Source organism: Danio rerio, chromosome 22 (genome assembly GCF_049306965.1).
Source record: "Danio rerio strain Tuebingen ecotype United States chromosome 22, GRCz12tu, whole genome shotgun sequence".
In the NCBI taxonomy this organism is placed as follows: domain Eukaryota; kingdom Metazoa; phylum Chordata; class Actinopteri; order Cypriniformes; family Danionidae; genus Danio; species Danio rerio.
In genome coordinates this window covers 35,945,662-35,961,608 of record NC_133197.1, presented here as the reverse complement: position 1 = coordinate 35,961,608, position 15,947 = coordinate 35,945,662, and the positions used below count along the sequence as shown (strand labels likewise).

General features: G+C 36.4%; 1 long non-coding RNA gene across 1 annotated transcript in view; it reads right to left on the bottom strand.

The window, feature by feature from the left end:
* Window positions 1–13,744: 13,744 nt before the first annotated feature.
* LOC141380235 (uncharacterized) overlaps window positions 13,745–15,947 on the bottom strand; it is a 53,037-nt gene continuing 50,834 nt past the window's right edge. Inside the window, exon 3 of the long non-coding RNA XR_012397913.1 lies at window positions 13,745–15,876. This is a non-coding gene — a long non-coding RNA (uncharacterized lncRNA). The remainder of the gene's footprint in view (window positions 15,877–15,947) is intronic.

The following is a 15,947-nucleotide window of genomic DNA, read 5'->3' as shown; positions in this document are numbered from 1 at the left end:
AATTAGATTTTTCATTAATGACCCATTAAAATATGGATCAATTACTGCTTCCCGTACAGTGAGACTTTATTTGTATCTTGAAGAATTGTGTCCTGCCATGTAGAGCAGATAGGAGCACTAATCAATTTGCTAATTAAGCGCATGTCTTGGTTTAATCACATAGGCCTTGAATTACCTTCAAGCACTCTTTAAAAAAAATTGTCATGTCCAGATTAAGATTGATGGAGGACAAAAGAGTAAAAAAAGAGAATTTCTACAGATAGGGTAGTTTGATTTTATCTTGAAATATTATTAACTTAATTGTACATTGTATCGCATTTGCTGTGATATTGTATTACACATGACTCTTGCTACATTATTATATACCTCACTAGTGTAACAACGATAATGTTTTGAAATGTATACATATTTCACAATGTAATTGGGTTTTAACAGTTTAAAGTCTAATATAATATTTGACATCTGTCCAGCTAACAAAATATTTTAAAATATGTTAGCAACATGCTAATATTATGCCAAAACATACTAATCTGCTTGTATTAGTAAAAACTTGATAAGTGTGAAAAATGCATCTATCCATCTATCTATCCATCCATCCATCCATCCATCCATCCATCCATCCATCCATCCATCCATCTATCTATCTATCTATCTATCAGCTAGGCAACTCTAAAAACTAGCATGAGAGATGTCAGTAATACACCAAAATGTGCTTGCAAATGTGTTAACGGCAAACGTTTTAAAGCTGTGAAAACATGGTAGCAACATGCATTTGGTGCATATTGAGGTTTTAAAAACCAGTTTTGATACCATGGTTTTACTACAAGAAATACTGTATTATTACTATAATAAACCTGTAGAAACCATGACTGTATTAACCATGTTTTTTGTTTGATTTGGTGTGTGCTATGATTTCATAGACCATGGTTTTACTACAGTAAAACTGTATTAGTACTATAGTAAACCTGTAGAAACCATGACTGTATTTACCATTTATTATTATTTTTTTGTGTGTGTAATTTTTTTCAACCATGGATTTACTACTGTAATACTGTAGTAGTACTATAGTAAATGTAGAAACCATGACTGTATTAACCATGTTTTTTTTGTTTGTTTTGGTGTTTACTATGATTTCATAAACCATGGTTTATAAATCATTACACACCACAACAAACAAACAAACAAAAAACATGGTTAATACAGTCATGGTTTCTTTGTTTACTATAGTACTACTACAGTATTACAGTAGTAAACCCATGGTTTAAGAAATCATTACACACACCAAAAAAAAAGGTAAATACAGTCATGGTTTACTAAAGTACTAATACATTTTTACTGTAGTAAAACCATGGTTTATGAAATCATAGCACACACCAAAACAAAAACATGGTTTATGAAGTTATATAGCACACACCAAAAAAAAAAGAAAAAAGAAAAAAAAGACATGGTTAATAAAGTCATGGTTTCTACAGGTTTACTGTAGTACTAATACAGATTTACTGTAGTAAAACCATGGTTTATGAAATCATAGCACACACTAAAACAAAAACATGGTTTGTATAGTCATGGTTTCTTCGGGTTTACTATAGTACTAATACAGTATGGTTTTACTACAGTAAAACTGTATTCGTACTACAGTAACCCTGTAGAAAACCATGACTGTATTAACCATGTTTTTTTTTTTTTTTGGTGTGTGATATATGACTTCATAAACCATGGTTTTACTACAGTAATGCCGTATTATTACTATAGTATACCTGTAGAAACCATGACTGTCTTTACCATGTTTTTTTTTTTGTTTGTTTTTTGTTTTTTGTTGTTTTGGTGTGTGCTATGATTTCATAAACCATGGTTTTACTACAGTAATACTGTAGTGGTACTATAGTAAATGTAGAAACTATGACTGTATTATCTTTGTTTTCTTTTATTTATTTATTTTTTTTGGTGTGTGCTATAATTTTATAAACCATGGTTTTACTACAGTAATAATGTATTAGTACTAAAGTAAACCTGTAGAAACCATGACTGTATTAACCACGTTTTTTTTTTTATGGTGTGTGCTATGCTTTCATAAATCATGTTTTTTTTTTTACCATGGTTTTACTACAGTAAAACAGTACTAAATCTATTGTTTTCTATGTTTTCTGTATGTACTGTGATTTTTAAATCCATAGTTTTGATACTATAGTTTTACTCAGTGCTTAATTTGTGAATTGCGAGGTCACGGAACAGATCAGGGTAAAGGATTCGGCATGTACCCGAGGATGTCGAAGTGTCGCACATGAAATTGGAGGCCTTGTTGTTGTGAACAAAAGTGAAGAGCAGGGAAGGGGGGGGTTGAAGTGGAGGATGGTGGAGCGTTGGATGCCAGAGGTATGTCGCGGATGAAAGTGACGAGGGGGGTGGTTGATGATGCGGTTGTCATGAAAGAAAGTGAAAGTGAATAGAACAGCTGATGGGGGAGGAAGGAGAGTGGTTGAGGAGGGGGATTTGTAAAATGAGGTGCCGGATTCGGTTTCAGAGGTTCCAATAGGGCGTGTTTAATTAAGTCCTGGTTTTACTATGGTATAACAGTAAAATAGTAGTCACCATGACTGTAGTAACAATGTTTTTTTGATAGGTAGTGTTGCTTTTAAACAACATGGTTACTATAGAGGTGGCTCCCACAATTTTACTATTGTACTACTACAGTATTACTGAAGTAAAACAATGGTATCAAAATCAGATTTTTAAAAACCACAGCACGCACCAAAAAATATGGTTAACATACTACAGTCATGGTTACTACAGCATTACAATAGTAAAACCATGGTTTATTTTTGTAAGGGATACACTAGCAACATTCAGTCTGATAGACTATGATCTTATAATCTTCAAATCTACACTAAACACCTCCAATCATTTAAAACTGTGTCATACTTTTTCTGATTAATCTTTCATAAGCTAATATTTTGAAAAATTTAATATATCGTTTACAAATAAAATGATTAATTTATTTAAAAATGCATGTAAACTGACCCCAAACAGATGTCAAGCTGTCAAACATATACATATCTACAAAATCAATAGCCAATAAGTAACCACATTTGAGCATTTCCTTCCAAGGATATGATTTGAAATCTGCAGCAGTGCTAACGTCGTGACTGCAGCCTGTAGGTGATCTTAGCGGGTCATTACTAACCCTGTCATGTTTCACAAATGACTTTTCTCCTTTGACCCACAAAAGAGATTTCCAGGTAATCTATATGAATGAAGGTCTGGATATCCGGGCATCACGGGGGAGCATGTTGCAGATCTGCCGTTACCTGCAGCTAGCTCATTAGCCATGCTACACTCTTTGCTAGCGCACCACCTGCAGGATTACCAGCAGTGATGAATGCTGTTATTGCTTTTTTTTGCCAGAGAACTCAGTTAGCCGTGTTGAATGTGAGTTTCGCCCTGTAAACAGACGATTTGAGGAGGCGTATGGTCTGATGCAGTTTCATCTTCAAGATAAATTGCTGTTTTAACATTTTAAATGCATTGAATGTTTGACAGATTTTTATTTATTTATTTTTTTCTGGTCCAGAAATGTAGATGTTCAGGATTTTTCAGCGGGTTTTTTTTCATGCAAATATGGTAATACCTTTAAAGCATATACTAGCTATTATTTTATACTACTATATTACTAGTAGCATACTGAACTATTATTAGCCTATGCACTGACGATCTTTGAATCTAGGGATCTGTGTTGTTTTTCCAATACCAAGAATGTTAGATTCAAAATATGTCAGTTGGTATTATATTATATTATGTTATATTATATTATATTATATTATATTATATTATATTATATTATATTATATTATATTATATTATATTATATTTCCTTTTTGGCTTAATCCCTTTATTAATCTGGGGTTGCCACAGCGGAATGAACTGCCATTGTATCTAGTACGTTTCACACACTGGAGGTCTTTCCAGCCGCAACCCATCTCTGAAAAAACATCCATCCACACTCATACACTACGTACAATTTAGCCTACCCATTTAACCTGTACCGTATGCCTTTGGACTGTGGGGGAAACCGGAGCACCCGGAAGAAACCCCCGCGGAGAACATGCAAACTCCACACAGAAACACCAACTGACCCAGCCGAGGCCCGAACCAGCGACCTTCATGCTGTGAGGTGACAGCACTACCTACTGCTATTATATTATATTATATTATATTATATTATATTATTTTATATTATATTATTTTATTTTATGGTTCATCCCCAAATAATGCTTGATTAAAGTTAATCTAACAAAAGATTAAAAAGATGTATTATGATGATTCATATGCAGATTTTTATAGTATTAAATATGAAACTTGACAAAAATATTAAATATATTACACATTTTACAAAATTATACAAACCTTTTTACATTTAATTTTTGTTTTTAAGTTTCAATAAATGTTTGTTAATCTTAAAAAAATGCAAATGATGATAAAAATTACACATGCTAACAAAAAAAATTAATTTAGATTATTTTAATTACTTTTATGACAAAAAAATATTGTAACAAAATATTCAAAAAATAAAACCCTACTCTTTTTCATAGTTTTGTAGCAACAACTAATTTTCTATGATTTAGGTACAAAAAATGATTATTGGTTAATTGTTAATTATTGGGTATAATTTTAATATTCCCTTTTTGTAGATTTGCATTATAGAAAAGTGCAGTTGAAACATTTTGAGCAAAAAAATAAATAAAATGTATTTTTAACAGCAGACGTCATGCACATCTGAAGCAGCTTCAAGATCAATAAATAATAACAGAATATTGATTTTGAGTGAACCACTTCTATACTGAAAAAAATGTATTTACTTCAAAACTATTTTCACAGAACTTGCTGCTAAATTTCACAATTAATGTCACAATTTCTAGCAAAATATACTCCTGTAGTTTTCTAAAAATCTTTCCAAACTATTCCTACCATTACACTTGCTCAATTATCAACATGGTTTGCCACTTTTCCTTTCAAACTATTTTATTTTATTTTTTTTTATTCTACACCAGAACCTGATTATGTGGCTTGAACCGAGAAACCGTCTTCTATCCTCCTGGAAGATGAAAGTCTGGTCCAAATGTACTCACAAACCATAGAGGACAATCAACAATCTCCATCTCTTATCTCAGCCTTTGTTCTACTTTCTATAGGCGCCTGTGATGCCTTATGAAATGTATCTGCCACCTTGAAACCTTGAGTCTGAGATACAAAAGTATGGGGAAACGGTAGTGCAAGACCACGGGGAAGATTAAAAGCTGAAGCAAACAGCTATTGAAGCCAAGACGGACAAAGAAGACGCTTGGCAGAGGCTGAAGAAAAAGCCAGTCTTTCATCAGCTGCAATGATGAGGCCAAATGACATTTCTAATGATTGTGCACTTTAAAGTCTTTCCTCTGAGAGCAGGGAGCAAGACTGCGGAGGAAACTCAAGTGAAGAATATGTCAGACATCTCTATTTCAATCGATCACTTTTGTATGATGGATTGTGGGATTTTAGCAAAGGAATCTAAACTTTATGGAGTAGATTTTTTTTATGTTGTAAATTTGTCGAATTTTTATTTTTTTAGTTTAAATTGGTAAGAGTGGACGAGTAATGCTAACTATATGGTTATTAGTGAAAAACAACTTTGGGTCCCACTTTACATTGTGGCCTTAACTAATATGTACTTACATAGGATATAATAATTTGTTACAATGTACTTATTATGTAAATACATGTATTTACTGTGTACTTATGCTTGATTAAATACATGTATGTAATTACATCTGTAACTACCGTTTGAAGTTACATTTGTAAATATTTACATTTACATTTAGTCATTTAGCAGACGCTTTTATCCAAAGAAACTTACAAATGAGGACAAGGAAGCAATTTACACAACCAAGAGCAACAATGAATAAGTGCTATAAGCAAGTTTCAGGTCTGTTGATACACTGTTGATCATCCCTTACACCTTAACCCACCCTTTAACCTACCCATACCACCAAACCTGTCCATAACCCAACCTCTATCCTAACTCAAAAGCACCACAAGTGCTCTCAAATACATTAGGAACACAGTAAGTACACTGTATTTATTTTTTTGATGTAAGTACATAGTAGTTAATAACACTTAATATAAAGTGGGACCCAACTCTGAGTAGTCTGTTCTGAAATGACTACCGCAGAATACAACCCAGGCTCAAAATTGATACGTACCCCTGCATACATTTTTTGCAGTTTTTGTTTTCGTGAATCCGCCAGAGGCCGCTGTGTATGCTTTTTCAGATCTCAAATTTCTTTAGCGAGTGCCATTCGCGCTTGCTCTTTTCACATAAAAGCACCAGAGGCCGCTGTAGACTGACTGACAGACCAACACCAATATGAACCAACAGATCCAACCAATAGTGTTTTCAAAGGCACAGATTGACTCTCCACTCGCCGCCTTCCCTAAACCCAACAGACAGTGCTCTATTTTGGCGATCCATGTGCAAGGTCCAAAGCGCAGGGTGCAATTAAGGGCGTGTTCGAATCCACATTTGCTATTTTAAGGACGGAAGAATCCGCTTTGCGCCGTGGCGCATGGTCTAACAGGGTTAAGCTTATTCTCTTAATGAGTTATAGATGTGTTTGAGAATAAACCAATCAGAGTCTTATATCCCATTCCCTTTAAGATTCAGTTGCTTCGCACCATAGCGCATTTGCTATTTATATGGTTGACTTTGTAAGTGGAAAAACTAAATGCTTCACTAGCGAAAGAACAGTCAAACAGAGCATCTGCAGCGCGAGAATGAGAGATGAGCCTCCTCATCTTTTACTTTCACTTTCACTCTTGTGGATATGGAAATGTGTTGTATCAGACATCCATTAGCCTATAACTAATTAATTTTGTTTGTTAAGCGCAATTATTTGTTTCAAAACTTTCTAAATTCAGTTCTAATTTCCAGCAAACGAATAAAGGATCAATAATAACGAAGTGTGTTCAAAAAGCTGAGTTATTTCCAAATACACATGCTGTGCCCCATATGGTCTAAAACCTAACAGATGAACAAATCTAAACTTGTTTTTAATAAAACATATGTAACTCTGCATATAATAAATACTACTATTACTACTTATAATAATATGTGCTCTGCGTTAGACTATATACATTCTTTGATATGGTCTATTGAATGGTCTCCTACAGTTCCTCAAAATAGCAATGCGTCTTAACGCATGGGCGCACATATAAGCGCAAACACATTTGCTATTTAAACAGCCTGGTGCAAAACGCCAAATTGCCAAGGAGTTGATCGAGTTGATTTGGCTTTAGTTTGTTTGGCTACCCGGTATAGGTGAAGAGTGAATAGGAGCACTTAACACTACTAAACACTGTGATGTAAATATGTACCACTCCAGTGGTGTGACCATGTGCTTGCTCTTGACGCAGAAGAACCAACCAGCCTTTAACCAAACACACCTGATTCAGATCAGCAGCTCATTAGCAGAGACTGACAGACCTGTAATGGGTGTGACAGACTAAGGAGACATCCAAAACATGCAGTGCTGGCGGTCCTCCAGGAACGTGGTTGAGAAACACTGCATTAGCAAATAGTCAATTCATCATGTTTTAGACTAGTTCTTGATTTAGGCATCATTATATATTGAAGAGATTACATGATAGCACTTAGTTAATAATCTTTTCCATTAAACACTTTTCATTAGATACTAGTTCATATTTGTTAGACATTGGACACGTAGCACTAGTACTTGTTCCTTAGATTGCATACTTATTTTATTAGTGACTAGAAAATATTCTATTGTTAAAATTCACACTTTTGACCTATGTGCTAAAATGTGCTAAATCTTTGAGGAAGAGTTGCTCAGGCCAATTAAATGATGTTCTGGGCAGTTGCTAAGGGGTTCTAGGTGGTTGCCATGCCCTTATTATATGTTTTCCTGCTGGTCAGAGTTAAAGGAGCCTCTCGTCTCTGTAATATAATGTTCCCCAGTTAAGGTTCAAGCCTGTGGGATGATTTTATATCGTTTAGAAAAAAATAGAAATGGCTCCACTCTTCAGGAAGCTGTAGTTATTGCCTGTTGAAATATAACAGGCAAGAGCAATAATGACAGCAGTTGTTTGCCAATGTCTTTCTAACTTTATGAGCCAGGCTACTACCCAGTTACAAGCTGTTAGAGTAGGGGTGTCCAATCCTGCTCACAAAGAGCTGGTGTCCCGCAGATTTTGGCCCTAATCAGCTCGAACACACCTTCTTAGAAAGTTCTAGTCATTCTGAAGACCTTGGTTAGCTGGTTCATGTGTTTAATTAGGGTTGAGACATTGCAAGACCGTCCAAGAATAGCCTGTAGAAATATAACAGCATGAGCTGTTTGTAATGTTACGAACCAGACTACTAGCAAACCCCTAGTCATTAGAACAGGGGTGTCCAATCCAGCTCACAAAGAGCCATTGCCCTGCAGATTTTTGGCTGTAATCAGCTCAAACACACCTTCCTAGAAAGTTCTAGTTATTCTGAAGACCTCGGTTCATGTGTTTAGTTAGGGTTGAGACATTGCAAGACCGACTACGAATAGCCTGTAGGAATTTTTAATGTTACAAACCAGACTACCAGCAAACCACTAGTCATTATAACAGGGGTGTCCAATCCTACTTACAAAGAGCCGGAGTCCTGTAGATGTTAGGCTCTAACCAGCTCAAACACACCTTCCTAGAAAGTTCTAGTTATTCTGAAGACCTTGGGTTATGTGTTTAATTAAGGTTGAGACATTGCAAGACCGTGTACGAATAGCCTGTAGAAATATAACAGACATGGACAGTTTTTAACGTTACAAACCAGACTACCAGCAAACCACTAGTCATTAGAACAAGGGTTACCAATCCTACTAACAAAGAGCCGGAGTCCTGTAGATGTTAGGCTCTAACCAGCTCAAACACACCTTCCAAGAAAGTTCTAGTCATTCTGAAGACCTTCAATAGCTGGTTCATGTGTTTAATTATGGTTGAAAAATTGGAAAAGCATCCAAGAATATATCAGGCATGAGAAGTTTACAAACCAGACTGCTAGCAAACCACCAGTCAGTAGGGCAGGAGTGTTCAATCCTGCTCACAAAGGGCTAGTGTCTTGCAAATGTTTGGTTCTAATCAGCTCAAACACACCTTCCTAAAAAGTTCTAATCATTCTGAAGACCTTCGCAACCTTCGGATTCGCGTGATGGGCAGGGCTTCTGTCTGACCGGTGACTCTAGCTTCATAGCTAAATGGCTAACATGGATTTTATGAAGAAAATAACAGTGTTTAATGAAGGCTGAAAAACAGTGTTGATATGTCAGGGTCGTGTCTGAGTCCACTAGTTTCTTTCAGAGGTGCATCCAGCTCTGTGAGCTCATAAACTCCTCCAGAAACTGAACCTGGATGACGGAGGCTTTCAGCGGTGCTTCAGACTGAGCCAAGCCGAGTTTGATGAACTGTCAATAGGTTCTACGTCACAATCACGCCCCCACAAGAGCAAGCTCCTGATTGGTTAACACGGCGCAAATGTCCGCTGAAGTTCAGATTTTCGAACTCGAGTGATTCGCGCATGCAAAATGCTCAATTCGCGCCGCGCCATTTGCGTGTATCGCGCCATTCGCATCGCACCATTCGCACAATTTGCGTCATTCGCGCGTATCGCACCACAGGAGGTCTATTCGCACGTTTGCATTGACTTAACATGTAAATTACTTGCGCTTCCGCGTCTGGTGTAAACGCAGCATAACACTAATGTGCAAGTGAATATTGCATTTGAAATCTAACACTTGTGTAGCACTGAAGGTTCAGGAGTTCACATACTGAAAGGATATAAACATTTAATATTACATTTTAATTTCAGGTTTCGAATGCAAAGTAAAAAAGTATTACATATGCACTGAAAAACAGCGATAGTTGAGGATATGGCAACAGCTGACCAGTTACAAAAGACTTTGAGTAGGCAGAGTAGGTTCTCTGGGAAAGAAAGGAGAACATTCATACAATGAACCATGATGCAATGTGTACTATGTGCTTTTTGACCTTGGATGTAAACCTATTGAACTACAAAACAAAAGTAGGAACTTTCGAAATAGCTTCAGCCAAGAACTTTAACAAACTTTCAAGAAACTTGTTTCACTATGGCAATAGTTGACCAAAAGAGAAAGTTGACTATTGTGACTATTTTATATGGAATAGTGTGGCAGAACTGAGAATGTCAAAAGGTAACACACAAAACAGATGAAGACTGTATTTTGGACCAAAAGGCCACTGTACACAACTTTTTTCTTTCACATTTCACTCTTTGCAATTGCAGAGTTGAATGAGCAAGCCATTCATAGTGTACTTTATTGAAATGTGTTTACTGCCTAGTGAAACTGTGTCCGCTCCATTAATTTGTTCAATCACTTTTGTACATACAAAAAAGGATAGATGTGGGCAGTGTGCACAAATATAAGCAAAAACAAAAATTGTCAAACAAGCTAGAAAAAAATGCTAATGCCAGTATTTGCAAGCCTGGTTATAAGAATTTGGAAAAGAGCCCATTGAGTCAATTTAGAAACCACTGAGAGCAAAAACAAGAAGAAACCCCATTATTATTACGCAGAGGGGTTGAGTTCTTGCAACTTGACAGTTTGCATAAACGCCGTGTTGTCAGAAAGTCAAATTCGATACCAATCAGTGGTGGAACACAGTCTTGAATAATTTCTGAGAACAATTAGTAAGATAATTTACATCCTCTTTGCCTCAAGGCTTGAGTTGTTTTACGAGTCTTATTTTTCTTTTCCCCATCTTAGTAGTAGTGCCACACACTTTTAATCACAAGTTTGGGATTTCAGCGCTTTTATTCTGTAATTACATGTTTGTTTTTGTCACTTCAATTCGCTCTTTAAGAGGACATCAGTGGGATAGGTCTAACATGACAGGGTTTTTATCCCTGAATGAATTGCTTTTGGAGAGGCAGGATATGTTTAAACAATACAATGCCATTTGTTGTATTGAAAAGTGTTGAAAAGCGCTGTGGGATTTTGTCTCCTATGATGCCTGGGCTTCAGGCCAAGCTGAAAAACTGGCAAAAAATGTCTTAGATGGCCATTGAGAAATATACATCTGCTCATTACGCCCCGATTGAGTGAGCGAGAGAGAGAATTGACTTTCAATGTGTGCTTGGAACAACAGTTGGAGATTGCGGTGCATCTATTATGAGTGACCTCAATTTGTTTTTGTGACTTGCTGGATTTCATAAAACACGGGAAATGTTATTGGATGCCTACATTATCCTTTACGGCAAACATCAAATAGCAAAACATATTTTGTGTTGAGAAAAGATACAAAAGAGTCTCAGATAAAACAGTTTGAAACACATTTAATTGCAATAAAGCATCCAAATGAACTGATTTAATCAATGAATCAGGCTTGCCAGTGCTTCCTGCTGAGAGACAAGGCGGTAGATGTTAGAAAGTGTGTATTTGTGGAATATGAGTCATGGAATTGACTTTTTCTTCATTATGTCTCGCTGGAGTAGCTTATTAAACATGACAAAAACATTGATAGCATAAATGAATTAATATTAGTAATATAGCTGCAATTACCACTGTTTTGAGGTCTTTAATTGCGTTCACATCGAGAACACCAATAAGTAGATTGTGAAGTCACTTTGTAAAGAAACACTTGGAATCTACACGCATCGCATTGTGTCATGAATGATTGTCTTGATTTGTGAACAGATTATTGGTATGATTACTATGATTGTTTTAGCATTCATATAGACAAATTACAGGTTTTTAAACATTCAACATGCACGCAGCGAGGTTGCAGAAAAAAACGGGAGCGCTAGCATTTACAGCGAGGGAATGACATTGAATGCGGTACAGACTTAGTTATATTGATTGAAGTTATATTGATTACAATATTATATATATTAATTGCATAATGCTTTCAGCATATTTTATCTGCTTGTCATCCAGTGATAAGCACAGTTATTCTGCAAAATTAACGGTAAAATGAGCGTCTGACAGGTCCATTTGCGTTTAGGGGCTGTTTAGGGTGTCAACACATGCACTCCGGTGCTTAGGGCGACCTGAGTTCGATTTCGCCTCGTGGTCCTATATGCTTATCCTTTCCCTGTCTTTGCTCCCCATGCTTTCCTGTGAATTCTTTCTCCTTTCCTATCCAATAAAGGTGAAAACCCTGAAAAAATAATTATATATATATATATATATATATATATATATATATATATATATATATATATATATATATATATATATATAAAGTTCCCTTCTCTTGTTTACATTTATAGCATGTTTTGGAATATTCGTGTTAAATAATACAATGTAACTGGAGTTTTATAGGAAAAAAAAAATGTTGGGTTCAGTTTAGGGGTGAAATTTGACTCAGACTTTAAATTTGACAATCAGATTAGATCGAATCTAGCTTTATTCAGTTAAGACAACTAGCAAAAATGAATTAATATCTAACAAAACAGCAGTTTTGAGACAGTCATCCATGCTTTTGTGACCACTGGGTTAGATTACCATAATGCATTGGATGTAGGGAGTAGTGGGGTCAGCTATTGCCTGGTTCCAAAATGCTGAAGCACACCTGTTAACTGGTACTTGCAAATATGACCACATTTCCCTCATGTTTTCAAATGTACTTGATACATTTTTTATATATACATTCTTGTGTCTGTAAAGCAAATATTTGTTGAGATTCCAATACGTTTGCCGATAAGTCATAACAATGAAGCTGCAGAAAATGTCGTAAAAACCCATCTGAACCAAGCCCTTTTATTCGCAGAATGGTCAGTTTCTGGCAATCGATGATTGCCTTTTTTAAACCGTTTTTATTTTAAACATTGCCATACAGATTGCCAAAGGTTTAAATTTTGAGTTTAATAATACAAGTTTAATAACAAAAATAATAGATAACTCAAAATAAATGTATAAAATAAAATACATGTAGTAATATTAAATAATACAACAATAACATATTTGTCTATTCTGAAGAGGGACCAATATTTTACAAATAGCTTTACAAAATACACTACCTGACCATCGTCTTGTCGCCTTTACGATTTTAGGATCAACACAAAATAACTTGACAAGTGGTTTATGAAAGGCAAAGGCCTGTAGATTACGCTTATTTGACCAAAATAAAAAAATGATCATGTCATAGTTTTTAATGATTTAATTAGGACAGTAAGGTCTGACTTTGCTTAGACAAAAGTCTTATCACTTAACAGAAGAGTTCATCAAGATTCTTGCGATTCATCCATTCATCAATTCCTCCATTTTACCCCAGACATGCTCAATAATGTTTACCTCTGGTGACTGGGCTGGCCAATTTTGGAGCACCTTCTTTGCTTTCAGGAACGTTGATGTAGAGGCTGAAGTATGAGAATAAGCTCAATCCTGCTGGAGAATTTGCCCTCTCCTGTGGTTTTTAATGTAATGGGCAGCACAAATGTCTTGATACCTCAGGCTGTTGATGTTGCCATCCACTCTGCAGATCTCTCGCACGCCCCATACTGAATGGAACCCCAAACCATGATTTTTTCCTTCAACAAACTTGACTGATTTCTATGAGAATCTTGGCTCTTTTGTCCGCGAACATGAAATTACACCTTTAAGTTCAAGCAAACATAGAATTAGCAGAAATATTTAATGTTTGGTCACGTTAAAGTTCAATGGACAAATATGCAATTTACACAAGCTGGAATCAAGAGAAATTACTTTACCATTGATTTGACTTCAGTTTAACTGCAAAAACAGACTTCAGTACACTCCCACATACAATGAAATAAAATTCCGTTCTCTTGTTTACATTGATGGCTTGTATCTGGGGATATCTGGGTTAAAATGATGCAACTTAACTGGAATTATTTACTGTCTAATGACTGGTTCATTTACAGTACTTCTTTCCCTAGAGCGTCCACATTAACCATTGTATTTTCCCCTATTCGCGAACTACACAAGTGTCGATATTGTGTATTCCACAGTCTTTGAAATACACACACACACACACATACTCACAGCAACTGAGCTTTCGCACTACAGCAGTACACAGTCAGGTTAGCCGAGATCCTACTTTTTGTTAGTTACTCCCCAACGCTCTTGGGGACTTGCATTCACAACACATTTGCGGTTTGTTTCGGCTTGGTAATGCTTTTCTGAGAATCGATCTAGAGAGCAGTCACGTCCGCCGGCCAAAAAGGATGCAGTGACTAAACCTAAAGGCAAGGAGTTGGGGGTCTTTTCTCTTGCATCAGCGCTCATGTGGATGTTCCTCCTCTTCATTCTGCCTCCACACTGCTGCCACACGACTCACACCTCGTCTTCCATCCAAGCGTCCCGTGGGCTTTCTTTCCTTCAGCTACTTTAATTGAGTGGGTGGTATGTGTGACCAGCAGCCAACCAGCTAAAAAAATCCCTGGCGGATTCTGGAACCATTAGCGCTGCTTGTTTAGACTTAGGATTCGGCACCTTCCAAAAAGAAGAAAATCCTCCTGTTTTCATTAATCCATCTTTTTGGTGCGTCTTTATATAACCTCGATTCATCCGCAAAGGAATGGCAGCCAAAATATAATGCCCTCCTGGTTGCAAAATGAGGCATAAAATAATATGGCTGTAGTAAAAGATATACTTTATTCGATTTTTTGGACAGTGTGCCAGAACTAGACATTTGAGAGCCATGTCCAAAACTAAAAACGTTTTCAGAATAAAGCAGTTGAAACAAATCTCAAACTGCAATTCAGAAAAGTTGAGGCAGTTATAAAAAATGCAAACATATAAAAAAGTAGTGATTTCTTTGTCTTGTATTTCATTGCAGACAACTCAACAAATATTATTTAAAGTGTTCCTCTTAATTTTATTTTATTTCTTAAGTAAACAGGTATTACAATTTTGGTTCTTGAAACAAATAAAAAAAAAAGTGTAAACAGTAGAGCATTTTCCACCTTGTAATGTTGCATTTTCTTTTCACAACACTTAAAAGACATTTCAAGAGTTCACACTTAGATACTGTTTGACAACTTGTTAGCAAGTTAGCAGGTTTGGCATGCTGTCCCGGGAGAGAACCCTGAGTTCAGAGATAGTTGAGCCCAGGGCTCCCGCCAGGTCCATAGAGCATGTGAGGGGAGTACAAGGTCAGGTGTTTTCGAGAGCTCCCCTCGGCAAAAGAGGAAAGGAGAAGGGGTGGATGAGGGGTTTCTTCGGGAAAACGAAGATAAGGGAGTAGTTCTTAGCTAGGTTACTTATAGTGAGTTTGGATGGATCTGATTGGCTAGCTAATGAGTGTAGATGAATGGCCAGCTGTAGTCAATCATATCACGTGCTCCTCTCGAAATTAGTTTGTGAAACTTCATTTAGGGCTGAAGACAGCAAGTGATGAAATGTTTCAGGTGTCATTTTGTCCTATTCTTCCTGCAAACAAGTCTTAAGGTGGGCAACAGTACAGGTCGGGACTGCAGGCAGACAAGTCAAGCACCTGTATCCTTTTCCTCCGCAGCCAGAACTTTGTAGAGAAGTCGACTGTGCTTCTGGACACTGTTAACATAGGGCTTCTTTTCAGCACAGTATAGTCTTAGCTGGCATTTGTGGATGCAACTATGTATTGTCATACTTGACAGGTTTGCCGAAGTAGTCCTAAATCCATCACTTACGATGATTCTTGATGCAGTGCCACCTGGGAGATCATGGTTGTTTATCTTAGGCTTGCGCCGTTGTCCTTTACATACCAAAATTCTTCCAGATTCATTCATCCGTTTAATGATGTTATGCACTGTTGAAGGTGAAATATCCAAACATTTTCCTATTTGTTGGCAAAAAGGCGATCCTCTGCCCATCTTCGCTCCTAAAGGAAGAGACCTTTATTGGATTTGCTTTTATACCAGATTATTATTTCAATTTTCTGTTGATCAGAGA